The sequence below is a fragment of the Monomorium pharaonis genome, chromosome 7 (genome assembly GCF_013373865.1).
Source record: "Monomorium pharaonis isolate MP-MQ-018 chromosome 7, ASM1337386v2, whole genome shotgun sequence".
NCBI lineage: Eukaryota > Metazoa > Arthropoda > Insecta > Hymenoptera > Formicidae > Monomorium > Monomorium pharaonis.
Window position 1 is genome coordinate 8,791,660 of NC_050473.1, and position 14,709 is coordinate 8,806,368.

General features: G+C 32.3%; 1 long non-coding RNA gene across 1 annotated transcript in view; it reads right to left on the reverse strand.

Moving 5' to 3' along the window:
- The window catches only part of LOC118646707, a 49,960-nt gene extending 36,063 nt beyond the window's left edge, over window positions 1–13,897 (reverse strand). The window contains exons 1-2 of the long non-coding RNA XR_004964166.1: window positions 13,428–13,897; window positions 13,208–13,266 (exon numbers count right to left, since the gene is read on the reverse strand). This is a non-coding gene — a long non-coding RNA (uncharacterized LOC118646707). The remainder of the gene's footprint in view (window positions 1–13,207; window positions 13,267–13,427) is intronic.
- Window positions 13,898–14,709: the final 812 nt, after the last annotated feature.

The window sequence follows — 14,709 nt, forward strand, 5'->3', positions numbered from 1 at the left end:
CTAGCATTGTTTTTTCTTATGTTTAAACAGAGTTCTAACGTTTTATAATTGTGTACACAATTTTAAAGAGCTGAAATCAGCACGAAAATTAATTTAATTGTCGTGCTGGATAGTTTTAGATATTTGACGAAAGTTCTGACATTCTGTATTCTGCATTTTCTCCTTATTTTAAACACAGTTCTAACGTTTTAAACTTGTGTAACAATTTTAAGACTGAAATCAGCACGAAAATTAATTTTAATTGTCGTGCTGGACAGTTTTTATATAGCGGCGAAATTTCTCCCCAGTTCTCGTATTCTGCATTGTTTTTCTTAATGTTTAAACAGAGTTCTAAGACGTTCTAACTTGTGTACACATTTTAAGAAGCTGAAATCAGCACGAAATTAATTTTAATTTATTGTCGTGCTGGTAGTTTTTAGATATTTGGACGAAGTTCTTGACAGTTCTCGTATTCTGCATTTGTTTCCTTAATTTTTAAAACAAGTTCTAACTACGTTTTTAACTGTGTACACAATTTTAAGAGAGCTGAAATCAGCACGAAAATTAATTTTAATATGTCGTGCTGGGACAGTTTTTTATAGATTCTGGGCGACAATTCTCCACAGTTCTCGTATTCTGCATGTTTTTTTCTTTCTTATGTAAACAGAGTTCTAACGTTCTAACTTGTGTACCACATTTTAAGATACTGAAATCAGCACGAAAATTAATTTTAATGTCGTGCTGGAAGTTTTTAGATATTTGACGAAATTCTACAGTTCTCGATATTCTGCATTGTTTTCTTAATTTTTAACACAGTTCTAACGTTGTAACTTGTTAACAAACAATTTAAGGACTGAAATCAGCACGAAAATTATTTTAATTGTCGTGCTGGACAGTTTTTAGATATCTGACGACAATTCTCCACAGTTCTCGTATCTGCATGTTTTTTTCTTAATTTAAACAGAGTTCTAACGTTCTAACTTGTTACACAATTTTAAGAGCTGAAATCAGCACGAAAATTAATTTTTAATTGTCGTGCTGGACAGTTTTTAGATATCTGCTGCGACAATTTCCACAGTTCTCGTATGCTGCATTGTTTTTTCTTAATGTTTAACGAGTTCTAACGTTTAACTGTGTACACAATTTTAAGAAGCTGAAATCAGCACGAAAATTAATTTTAATGTCGTCTGTATGTTTTTAGATATTTGACGAAATCTGACAGTTCTCTATTCTGCATTGTTCTCCTTAAATTTTTAAACAAGTTCTAACGTTTAACTTGTGTACACAATTTTAAGAAGCTAAATCAGCACGAAAATTAATTTTAATTGTCGTGGCTGGACAGTTTTTTAGATATCTGGCTGACAATTCTCCACAGTTCTCGTATTCTGCCATTGTTTTTCTTAATGTTTAAACAGAGTTTCTAACGTTTAAACTTGTGTACAACAATTTTAAGAAGCTGAAATCAGCACGAAAATTAATTTTAATTGTCGTGCTGGATATTTTTTAGATATTTGACGAAAGTTCTTACAGTTCTCGTATTCTGCACTTGTTTCTCCTTTAATTTTTTAAACAGTTCTAACGTTTAACTGTGTACACAATTTTAAGGAGCTGAAATCAGCACGAAAAATTATTTTAATTGTCGTGCTGGAAGTTTTTAGATATCCTGGCGACATTCTCCATTCAGTTCTCGTATTCTGCATTGTTTTTCTTAATGTTAAACAGAGTTCTAAACGTTCTACTGTGTACACAATTTTAGAAGCTGAAATCGCACGAAAATAATTTTAATTGTCGTGCGGAAGTTTTTAGATATTTGCGAAAGTTCTACGTTCTCGTATTCTGCATTGTTCTCCTTAATTTTTAAACAAGTTCTAACGTTAAACTAACTTGTGTACACAATTTTAGGAGCTGAATCAGCACGAAATTATTTAAATTGTCGTGCTGGACAGTTTTATTTTGATTTGACGAAATTTCTCCAGTTCTCGTATTCTGCATTGTTTTTCTTAATTTTTAAACACAGGTTCTAACGTTAAACTTGTGTCACAACAATTTTAAGAAGCTGAAATCAGCACGAAAATTAATTTTATTGTCGTGCTGGATAGTTTTTAGATATCTGCGCACATTCTCCACAGTTCTCCGTATCTGCACTGTTTTTTTCTTAAGTTTTAAACAGAGTTCTAACTTCTAACTTGTGTACACAGTTTTAAGAAGCTGAAATCAGCACGAAAATTAATTTTAATTGTCGTGCTGGATAGTTTTTAATATTTGACGAAGTTCTTGACAGTTCTCCGTATTCTGCATTGTTCTCCTTAATTTTTAAACACAGTTCTAACGTTTTAACTGTGTACACAATTTTAAGGAGCTGAAATCAGCACGAAAATTAATTTTTAATTGTCGTGCTGGACAGTTTTAGATATCTGGCGACAATTCTCCACAGTTCTCGTTTCTGCATTGTTTTTTTCTTAATGTTTAAACAGAGGTTCTAACGTTCTAACTTGTGTACAACATTTTAAGAAGCTGAAATCAGCACGAAAATAATTTTAATTGTCGTGCTGGATAGTTTTTAGATATCTGGCGACAATTCTCAACAGTTCTCGTATTCTGCATGTTTTTTTTTCTTAATGTTTAAACAGTTTAACGTTCTAACTTGTGTACCAATTTTAAGAAGCTGAAATCAGCACGAAATTAATTTTAATTGTCGTGCTGGATAGTTTTTAGATATTTGACGAAAGTTCTTGACAGTTCTCGTATTCTGCATTGGTTCTCCTTAATTTTTAAACACAGTTCTAACTTTTAACTTGGTACACAATTTAAGAAAGAACTGAAATCAGCACGAAATTAATTTTAATTTGTCGTGCTGGATAGTTTTTAGATATCTGCGACAATTCCTCCACAGTCTCGTATTTGCATCTGTTTTTTCTTAATGTTTAAACAGAGTTCTAACGTTCTACTAACTTGTGTACACAATTTTAAAAGCTGAATCAGCACGAAAATTAATTTAATTGTCGTGCTGGATAGTTTTTAGATATTTGACGAAAGTTCTGACAGTTCTCGTATCTGCATTGTTCTCCTTTATTTTTAAACACAGTTCTAACGTTTTAACTTGTGTACACCATTTTAAGGAGCTGAAATCAGTCACGAAAATTAATTTTAATTGTCGTGTGGACAGTTTTTTAGATATCTGGCGACAATTCTCCACAGTTCTCGTATTCTGCATTTTTTTCTTAATGTTTAAACAGAGTTCTAACGTTCTAACTTGTGTACACAATTTTAAAGAAGCTGAAATCAGCACGAAAATTAATTTTAATTGTCGTGCTGGATAGTTTTTAGATTATTTGACGAAAGTTCTTGACAATTCCGCGTATTCGGCATTGTTCTCCTAATTTTAAACACAGTTCTAACGTTCTAACTTGTGTACACAATTTTAAGAAGCTGAAATCACACGAAATTAATTTTAATTGTCGTGCTGGACAGTTTGTAGATACTGGCGACAAATTCTCCACAGTTCTCGTATTCTGCATGCTTTTTCCTTAATGTTTAAAACCGAGTTCTAACGTTTAACTTGTGTACACAATTTAAGAAGCTGAAATCAGCACGAAAATTAATTTTAATTGTCGTGCTGGACAGTTTTTAGATATCTGGCGACCAATTCTCCACAGTTCTCGTATTCTGCTTTGTTTTTTCTTAATGTTTAAACAGAGTTTCTAACGTTTCTAACTTGTGTACACAATTTTAGAAGCTTGAAATCAGCAGAAAATTAATTTTAATTGTGCAGTGCTGGATAGTTTTTAGATATTGACGAAAGTTCTTGACAGTTCTCGTATCCTGCATTGTTTCTCCTTAATTTTTAAACACATTCTAAGTTTTAACTTGTGTACACACAATTTTAAGAAGCTAAATCAGCACGAAAATTAATTTTATTGTCGTGCTGGAATAGTTTTTTGATATGCTGGCGACAATTCTCCACAGTTCTCGTATTCTGCACTGTTTTTTTTCTTAATGTTTAAACAGAGTTCTAACGTTCTAACTTGTGTACACAATTTTAAGAATGAAATAGCCGAAAATTAATTTTAATTGTCGTGCTGGATAGTCTTTAAGTATTGGTCGACAAGTCTCCACAGTTCTCGTGATTCTGCATTTGTTCTCTAATTTTTAAACAACAGTTCTAACGTTTTAATTGTGTACAAATTTTTAGGAGCTGAAATCAGCACGAAAATTAATTGTTAATTGTCGTGCTGGACAGTTTTTAGATATCTGGCGACAATTCTCCACAGTTCTCGTATTCTGCATGTTTTTTTTTCTTAATGGTTAAACAGAGTTCTAACGTTCTAACTGGTGTACACAATTTTAAGAAGCTGAACAGAAATACGAGAACTGTGGAGAATTGTCGCCAGATATCTAAAAACTATCCAGCACGACAATTAAAATTAATTTTCGTGCTGATTTCAGCTTCTTAAAATTGTGTACACAAGTTAGAACGTTAGAACTCTGTTTAAACATTAAGAAAAAACCATGCAGAATACGAGAACTGTGGAGAATTGTCGCCAGATATCTAAAAACTTCCAGCACGACAATTAAAATTAATTTTCGTGCTGATTTCAGCTCTTAAAATTGTGTACACAAGTTAAAACGTAGAACTCTGTTTAAAATTAAGGAAAACAATGCAGAATACGAGAACTGTCAAGAACTTTCGTCAAATATCTAAAAACTATCCAGCACGACAATTAAAATTAATTTTCGTGCTGATTTCAGCTTCTTAAAATTGTGTACACAAGTTAGAACGTTAGAACTCTGTTTAAACATTAAAAAAACAATGCAGAATACGAGAACTGTGGAGAATTGTCGCCAGATATCTAAAAACTATCCAGCACGACAATTAAAATTAATTTTCGTGCTGATTTCAGCTTCTTAAAATTGTGTAACAAGTTAGAACGTTAGAACTCTGTTTAAACATTAAGAAAAAACAATGCAGAATACGAGAACTGTGGAGAATTGTCGCCAGATATCTAAAAACTGTCCAGCACGACAATTAAAATTAATTTTCGTGCTGATTTCAGCTTCTTAAAATTGTGTACACAAGTTAGAACGTTAGAACTCTGTTTAAACATTAAGGAAGAAACAATGCAGAATACGAGAACTGTGAAGAATTGTCGCCAGATATCTAAAAACTATCCAGCACGACAATTAAAATTAATTTTCGTGCTGATTTCAGCTTCTTAAAATTGTGTACACAAGTTAGAACGTTAGAACTCTGTTTAAACATTAAGAAAAAACAATGCAGAATACGAGAACTGTGGAGAATTGTCGCCAGATATCTAAAAACTATCCAGCACGACAATTAAAATTAATTTTCGTGCTGATTTCAGCTTCTTAAAATTGTGTACACAAGTTAAAACGTTAGAACTGTGTTTAAAAATTAAGGAGAACAATGCAGAATACGAGAACTGTCAAGAACTTTCGTCAAATATCTAAAAACTATCCAGCACGACAATTAAAATTAATTTTCGTGCTGATTTCAGCTTCTTAAAATTGTGTACACAAGTTAGAACGTTAGAACTCTGTTTAAACATTAAGAAAAAACAGTGCAGAATACGAGAACTGTGGAGAATTGTCGCCAGATATCTAAAAACTATCCAGCACGACAATTAAAATTAATTTTCGTGCTGATTTCAGCTTCTTAAAATTGTGTACACAAGTTAAAACGTTAGAACTGTGTTTAAAAATTAAGGAGAACAATGCAGAATACGAGAACTGTCAAGAACTTTCGTCAAATATCTAAAAACTATCCAGCACGACAATTAAAATTAATTTTCGTGCTGATTTCAGCTTCTTAAAATTGTGTACACAAGTTAGAACGTTAGAACTCTGTTTAAACATTAAGAAAAAACAAGTGCAGAATACGAGAACTGTGGAGAATTGTCGCCAGATATCTAAAAACTAGTCCAGCACGACAATTAAAATTAATTTTCGTGCTGATTTCAGCTTCTTAAAATTGTGTACACAAGTTAGAACGTTAGAACTCTGTTTAAACATTAAGAAAAAACAATGCAGAATACGAGAACTGTGGAGAATTGTCGCCAGATATCTAAAAACTAGTCCAGCACGACAATTAAAATTAATTTTCGTGCTGATTTCAGCTATCTTAAAATTGTGTACACAAGTTAGAACGTTAGAACTCTGTTTAAACATTAAGAAAAAACAATGCAGAATACGAGAACTTTGGAGAATTGTCGCCAGATATCTAAAAACTATCCAGCACGACAATTAAAATTAATTTTCGTGCTGATTTCAGCTTCTTAAAATTGTGTACACAGGTTAGAACGTTAGAACTCTGTTTAAACATTAAGAAAAACAATGCAGAATACGAGAACTTTGGAGAATTGTCGCCAGATATCTAAAAACTATCCAGCACGACAATTAAAATTAATTTTCGTGCTGATTTCAGCTTCTTAAAATTGTGTACACAAGTTAGAACGTTAGAACTCTGTTTAAACATTAAGAAAAAACAATGCAGAATACGAGAACTGTGGAGAATTGTCGCCAGATATCTAAAAACTGTCCAGCACGACAATTAAAATTAATTTTCGTGCTGATTTCAGCTCCTTAAAATTGTGTACACAAGTTAAAACGTTAGAACTGTGTTTAAAAATTAAGGAGAACAATGCAGAATACGAGAACTGTCAAGAACTTTCGTCAAATATCTAAAAACTATCCAGCACGACAATTAAAATTAATTTTCGTGCTGATTTCAGCTTCTTAAAATTGTGTACACAAGTTAGAACGTTAGAACTCTGTTTAAACATTAAGAAAAAAACAGTGCAGAATACGAGAACTGTGGAGAATTGTCGCCAGATATCTAAAAACTATCCAGCACGACAATTAAAATTAATTTTCGTGCTGATTTCAGCTCCTTAAAATTGTGTACACAAGTTAAAACGTTAGAACTGTGTTTAAAAATTAAGGAGAACAATGCAGAATACGAGAACTGTCAAGAACTTTCGTCAAATATCTAAAAACTATCCAGCACGACAATTAAAATTAATTTTCGTGCTGATTTCAGCTTCTTAAAATTGTGTACACAAGTTAGAACGTTAGAACTCTGTTTAAACATTAAGAAAAAACAATGCAGAATACGAGAACTGTGGAGAATTGTCGCCAGATATCTAAAAACTGTCCAGCACGACAATTAAAATTAATTTTCGTGCTGATTTCAGCTTCTTAAAATTGTGTACACAAGTTAAAACGTTAGAACTGTGTTTAAAAATTAAGGAGAACAATGCAGAATACGAGAACTGTCAAGAACTTTCGTCAAATATCTAAAAACTATCCAGCACGACAATTAAAATTAATTTTCGTGCTGATTTCAGCTTCTTAAAATTGTGTACACAAGTTAGAACGTTAGAACTCTGTTTAAACATTAAGAAAAAACAATGCAGAATACGAGAACTGTGGAGAATTGTCGCCAGATATCTAAAAACTGTCCAGCACGACAATTAAAATTAATTTTCGTGCTGATTTCAGCTTCTTAAAATTGTGTACACAAGTTAGAACGTTAGAACTCTGTTTAAACATTAAGAAAAAACAGTGCAGAATACGAGAACTGTGAAGAATTGTCGCCAGATATCTAAAAACTATCCAGCACGACAATTAAAATTAATTTTCGTGCTGATTTCAGCTTCTTAAAATTGTGTACACAAGTTAGAACGTTAGAACTCTGTTTAAACATTAAGAAAAAACAGTGCAGAATACGAGAACTGTGGAGAATTGTCGCCAGATATCTAAAAACTATCCAGCACGACAATTAAAATTAATTTTCGTGCTGATTTCAGCTTCTTAAAATTGTGTACACAAGTTAAAACGTTAGAACTGTGTTTAAAAATTAAGGAGAACAATGCAGAATACGAGAACTGTCAAGAACTTTCGTCAAATATCTAAAAACTATCCAGCACGACAATTAAAATTAATTTTCGTGCTGATTTCAGCTTCTTAAAATTGTGTACACAAGTTAGAACGTTAGAACTCTGTTTAAACATTAAGAAAAAACATGCAGAATACGAGAACTGTGGAGAATTGTCGCCAGATATCTAAAAACTATCCAGCACGACAATTAAAATTAATTTTCGTGCTGATTTCAGCTTCTTAAAATTGTGTACACAAGTTAGAACGTTAGAACTCTGTTTAAACATTAAGAAAAAACAATGCAGAATACGAGAACTGTCAAGAACTTTCGTCAAATATCTAAAAACTATCCAGCACGACAATTAAAATTAATTTTCGTGCTGATTTCAGCTTCTTAAAATTGTGTACACAAGTTAGAACGTTAGAACTCTGTTTAAACATTAAGAAAAAACAATGCAGAATACGAGAACTGTGGAGAATTGTCGCCAGATATCTAAAAACTGTCCAGCACGACAATTAAAATTAATTTTCGTGCTGATTTCAGCTTCTTAAAATTGTGTACACAAGTTAGAACGTTAGAACTCTGTTTAAACATTAAGAAAAAACAATGCAGAATACGAGAACTGTGGAGAATTGTCCGCCAGATATCTAAAAACTATCCAGCACGACAATTAAAATTAATTTTCGTGCTGATTTCAGCTTCTTAAAATTGTGTACACAAGTTAGAACGTTAGAACTCTGTTTAAACATTAAGAAAAACAATGCAGAATACGAGAACTTTGGAGAATTGTCGCCAGATATCTAAAAACTATCCAGCACGACAATTAAAATTAATTTTCGTGCTGATTTCAGCTTCTTAAAATTGTGTACACAAGGTTAGAACGTTAGAACTCTGTTTAAACATTAAGAAAAAACAATGCAGAATACGAGAACTTTGGAGAATTGTCGCCAGATATCTAAAAACTATCCAGCACGACAATTAAAATTAATTTTCGTGCTGATTTCAGCTTCTTAAAATTGTGTACACAGTTAGAACGTTAGAACTCTGTTTAAACATTAAGGAAAAACAATGCAGAATACGAGAACTGTGGAGAATTGTCGCCAGATATCTAAAAACTATCCAGCACGACAATTAAAATTAATTTTCGTGCTGATTTCAGCTCCTTAAAATTGTGTACACAAGTTAAACGTTAGAACTGTGTTTAAAAATTAAGGAGAACAATGCAGAATACGAGAACTGTCAAGAACTTTCGCCAAATATCTAAAAACTATCCAGCACGACAATTAAAATTAATTTTCGTGCTGATTTCAGCTTCTTAAAATTGTGTACACAAGTTAGAACGTTAGAACTCTGTTTAAACATTAAGAAAAACAATGCAGAATACGAGAACTGTGGAGAATTGTCGCCAGATATCTAAAAACTGTCCAGCACGACAATTAAAATTAATTTTCGTGCTGATTTCAGCTTCTTAAAATTGTGTACACAAGTTAGAACGTTAGAACTCTGTTTAAACATTAAGAAAAAACAATGCAGAATACGAGAACTGTGGAGAATTGTCGCCAGATATCTAAAAACTGTCCAGCACGACAATTAAAATTAATTTTCGTGCTGATTTCAGCTTCTTAAAATTGTGTACACAAGTTAGAACGTTAGAACTCTGTTTAAACATTAAGAAAAAACAGTGCAGAATACGAGAACTGTGAAGAATTGTCGCCAGATATCTAAAAACTATCCAGCACGACAATTAAAATTAATTTTCGTGCTGATTTCAGCTTCTTAAAATTGTGTACACAAGTTAGAACGTTAGAACTCTGTTTAAACATTAAGAAAAAACAGTGCAGAATACGAGAACTGTGGAGAATTGTCGCCAGATATCTAAAAACTATCCAGCACGACAATTAAAATTAATTTTCGTGCTGATTTCAGCTTCTTAAAATTGTGTACACAAGTTAAAACGTTAGAACTGTGTTTAAAAATTAAGGAGAACAATGCAGAATACGAGAACTGTCAAGAACTTTCGTCAAATATCTAAAAACTATCCAGCACGACAATTAAAATTAATTTTCGTGCTGATTTCAGCTTCTTAAAATTGTGTACACAAGTTAGAACGTTAGAACTCTGTTTAAACATTAAGAAAAAACAGTGCAGAATACGAGAACTGTGGAGAATTGTCGCCAGATATCTAAAAACTATCCAGCACGACAATTAAAATTAATTTTCGTGCTGATTTCAGCTCCTTAAAATTGTGTACACAAGTTAAAACGTTAGAACTGTGTTTAAAAATTAAGGAGAACAATGCAGAATACGAGAACTGTCAAGAACTTTCGTCAAATATCTAAAAAACTATCCAGCACGACAATTAAAATTAATTTTCGTGCTGATTTCAGCTTCTTAAAATTGTGTACACAAGTTAGAACGTTAGAACTCTGTTTAAACATTAAGAAAAAACAATGCAGAATACGAGAACTGTGGAGAATTGTCGCCAGATATCTAAAAACTGTCCAGCACGACAATTAAAATTAATTTTCGTGCTGATTTCAGTATCTTAAAATTGTGTACACAAGTTAGAACGTTAGAACTCTGTTTAAACATTAAGAAAAAACAATGCAGAATACGAGAACTGTGGAGAATTGTCGCCAGATATCTAAAAACTATCCAGCACGACAATTAAAATTAATTTTCGTGCTGATTTCAGTATCTTAAAATTGTGTACACAAGTTAGAACGTTAGAACTCTGTTTAAACATTAAGAAAAAACAATGCAGAATACGAGAACTGTGGAGAATTGTCGCCAGATATCTAAAAACTATCCAGCACGACAATTAAAATTAATTTTCGTGCTGATTTCAGCTTCTTAAAATTGTGTACACAAGTTAAAACGTTAGAACTGTGTTTAAAAATTAAGGAGAACAATGCAGAATACGAGAACTGTCAAGAACTTTTGTCAGATATCTAAAAACTATCCAGCACGACAATTAAAATTAAATTTCGTGCTGATTTCAGCTATTTAAAATTGTGTACACAAGTTTAAACGTTAGAACTCTGTTTAAAGATTAAGAGAAAACAATGCAGAATACGAGAACTGTCGAGAATTGTCGCCAGATATCTAAAAACTATCCAGCACAACAATTAAAATTAAATTTCGTGCTGATTTCAGCTCTTTAAAATTGTGTACACAAGTTAAAACGTTAGCACTGTGTTTAAAAATTAAGGAGAACAGTGCCGTATACAAGAACTGTCAAGAATTGTCGCCAGATATCTAAAAACTATCCAGCACGACAATTAAAATTAAATTTCGTGCTGATTTCAGCTCTTTAAAATTGTGTACACAAGTTAAAACGTTAGAACTGTGTTTAAAAATTAAGGAGAACAATGCAGTATACGAGAACTGTCAAGAATTGTCGCCAGATATCTAAAAACTATCCAGCACGACAAGTAAATTTAAGTTTCGTGCTGATTACAGCCATTTAAAATTATGTACACAAGTTTAAACGTTACAACTCTGTTTAAATATTATAGAAAAACACAGCAGTATACGAGAACTGTCGAAAATTGTCGCCAGATATCTAAAAACTATCCAGCACGACATGTAAGTTCAAGTGTCATGCTGATTTCAGCCATTTAAAATTGTCTACACAAGTTTAAACGATAGAACTCTGTTTAAAAATTATAGAAAAACACAGCAGTATACGAGAACTGTCGAGAATTGTCGCCAAATATCTAAAAACTATCCAGCATGACAGTTAAATTCGAGTTTTATGCTGATTCCAGCCATATAAAATTGTCTACACAAGTTTAAACAATAGAACTCTGTTTAAATATTATAGAAAAGCACAGCAGTATACGAGAACTGTCGAAAATTGTCGCCAGATATCTAAAAACTATCCAGCACGACATGTAAATTCAAGTGTCATGCTGATTTCAGCCATTTTTTTTGCACAATATTTTGCAGAATTATATATAGTGTTTTCTGAAATTTCTTGTTTTCTGAAAAGGTTACATAAATTTCTGCAAAATTTTCTGCCGAAAAATTCTGAAGGCGAAATTTTTGTACAAAAATGTTTAAAAACTGCAGACATTTATGCACAAAAATATGCAATTTTTTGTGCATTAATTTTTGTACCATTTTTTTTTTACGGATTTCCTCTAACAAAAAGTAGTGGCATTCAATTCTGGCCTATTTTAATTAAAATTGGTGAATTAAAGCAACTCAGGTTCTTCCCAATTGTTTTTCTCAGGTTCTTCCCAATTGTTTGTTATGGATATAAGCTTAAAAACTATTATATCTTTTTAAAATTTAATTTTTTTTAATTTATTTAAAAAATGTAAATTTTTCAAACAGAATGTTTGCAGTTAAATAATCAAGTTTTAAATGTAAACGTTAGTAAGATTCTTTGCGATGCTTTTGTATGTGTGTAAAATTTTTAACTGTTATCATAGCTGTATTAATTATTTAACCGAAATCTGTTTATAAACAATTTAATGACTTTCCCAGAATTAAAGTCAGAACTACGAAGAAATAAATTTTATTTACGGACTAATGAAGATGATCACAAAGAAAAGTCTATTTTATGTGATTTAAAAATTGGACTTGTCACAAATTTTCCTTTAAACTATGCATTTTGTACTATTAGAAATTATGAAACATTTGTTAAGTTTTTGGTTGATTAAAGACATTCGCGAAACTCGTCTAATAAAAAAAAATCGTTGCTATTAATAAAAAACTAAAATTAATATACAATTCAACTCGTCATATGTTTGCAAGAAAACCTAGACTAATAACAGAATATGACAGATGGCATGCGGTTAAATTTAGAACTTTTTGTTACATTATGGTCCATGGATGATAAAACCATATTTTAAAAAGCATTATTATCTGCATTTTCTATTTTTACATTGCGCAATTCGAATACTAATATGTGACGATTTAATAACAAAATGTATTTAGGCAAATGAATTATTATAATATTTTGTAAAAAAATTTGGTGACTTATATGGATAAGAATTTATAAATCATAATGTTCATAATCTCATTCATTTAACAGAAGATGTAAAGAAAATTTGATTTACTGGATAAATTTAGTTGTCTTCTATTTGAAAGCTATATGTATAAAATTAAAATGATGTTGAAAACATCAAATAAATCATTATCACAATTCATAAAGGGAATTAACAAATTTGATACATATTAATATTATTTTAATATTATAATAAACTACTAATATTATAATACTACTATAAGGTTATAATTAAATAAAATCTTAATATTAGTTTATGATTTACAAAATCTTAAATAATTACTTGCTTACTGGGATGTGTACGTTATACTTACCACTTATGATGATTTGCGATGCCGTTCTATATAACGCCGGGTTTCACATCCGTCACGTTCTGAAAATGAGAAAAAATTATAATTAATAATGGCAAGAAGTTTTTTTCTGCCCACAGTCAACTTCGTGGGCCACGATTAACATGTCGCGTTCGAACGAGTATAAATGTATAGATACGCGTTCGAGCGAATTGCGACACAAATTTAACGTAATAAGACTTACCGATTAAATACTTTGCGATAGCACTTGTTCTAGCAACGGCGAGTCGTTCCACATTCGTTGCGTTCTGAAAATGACAGATAAATGTGATTTAAAATGATTAAAATATTTCATTATCACCTGATACAACTCTATGCGCGTACACGAATTTTCCGTATACCGACCAACGTAATTTTTTTGAACGACATTTTTTTGTAACAATTGTCGCATTATCGCGAAAATGCGATTATCAATCGCTCCGATCGCTCGCGAGAATAATTATCCGAGAAATATCGAAATGTGAAATAAAATATGTGTCGAGACGTGGAGCGCGGTGAGACTTATTCGACCGTTCAATGACTTATTGGAATGTCGAATTAAATGTAAATTTCACTTACCAATCGGACGTCGCAACGATATCCGCCCTCAGGGTCAATACGTCTCAGAATAATTGTTACGGATTCTGCAAGTAAAAAAAGAACGTTGTTAATTAAGATGACAAAGAGAGATATTTTTCCCGCGTAATCGACTTTCGCCCGGATATAGGAATATTGGATGTTTACGGTTGCATGCGACTGTTCTACGCATCGCGATTTACGTTTAAATAAGGAATATAGTTTGGACAATGCAAGATTAATTACCGACGAAGCGATTATTAGTGATACGATGTCACTCGATCGAGAACTGACCTGTCCCGGCGTCCGTTACTTTTCGAAAAGAAATAGACGAAATACTTTTTCGACCGTTAAAATATTACAATATGGCATTAATGTAAACATCATTTATTGCCAATTACACGTCGCAGAGCCGATACGTCTCGGGATTGCCATTGATTGTCACGGATTCCGCGAGTGAAATAAACAGAGAAAGCTGTTAAAATGGCGAAGGGGTTACCTTTCCCGCGCGATCGGCTTTTGCACGGAATTATTGTCGCATGCTACAATCGCGTGACCGCTCCACACGTCGCGATTTACGCTACGAACGAGGATACGCGTTCAAACGGAACACGGTACAAGATGAATATACGTTATAATTACCAATTAGACAAATTTGCGATGCCACTCGGTCGGGAACTGATCTGTCCCGTGCCCCGTTCCGTTCCGGAAAGAAAGTGAACCCAGCGTCCCGTTCCGTTTCGGAAGGCATGTGAACCCCTATAACAGAGAACTGTATTAAGTTGGCTCGAGCCAGAAATGATCATCTCTAGCGCTAACTTCACGCGTCAAGATGAGTGTGTCTCCGATATATACGGTTTGAACTTTGCGTTTTTTTGCACTAATACGGCTAATTTATTATTAATTCGTGT